This window comes from Vombatus ursinus, unplaced genomic scaffold, assembly GCF_900497805.2.
Source record: "Vombatus ursinus unplaced genomic scaffold, bare-nosed wombat genome assembly UNPS02014832.1, whole genome shotgun sequence".
NCBI classification, from domain to species: domain Eukaryota; kingdom Metazoa; phylum Chordata; class Mammalia; order Diprotodontia; family Vombatidae; genus Vombatus; species Vombatus ursinus.
In genome coordinates, this window is record NW_020954610.1 from 74,534,286 (window position 1) to 74,534,897 (window position 612).

Genomic DNA, 612 nt, shown 5'->3' on the forward strand with positions numbered 1-612 from the left:
GAAAGAAAGAAAGTTATTCTGATACCCCATGATCGGGTATAGTTACTCTGATGTCTCTGAACCTCAGTTTCCATTTGTAAAAAAGCCTTATTACTACCTTATTATTACATGCATTATCTACCTAACCAGCTTTTTGTGAAGAAAAGTGCCCAGTAAACCTTAGAGTTATGATATTTCTACATAGAAATTTAAATTTCTTCCGAGAAATTTGAGGCATTGGACCCCAGGTTTATATTATTTGTTAATTTATCATACTGAAGAAATTTCTCCACAAACTTAGGGAAGGACATTCATATTTGCATTGGTTATGGGAAAAAAGCAGCTTACAACACACTCAGAAATACAAATAGAGGCAGTTAGGTGGTGCAGTAGTTAGTGCTGGACCTGAGTTCAAATTCTGCTTCAGATACTAAGTAGTTGTGTGACTGTGGGGCCAGTCACTTAACCCCTCTCAGCCTCAGTTTTCGTAACTGTAAAATGGAGACAGCACCTACTTCCTCATCTGTAACATAACAATAACACCCACCTCCCAGGATTGTTGCAGGAAATAAATAAGTGCTTAACATAGTGCCTGGCATTATATAACTGCTATATAAATGTGAGCTATTATTA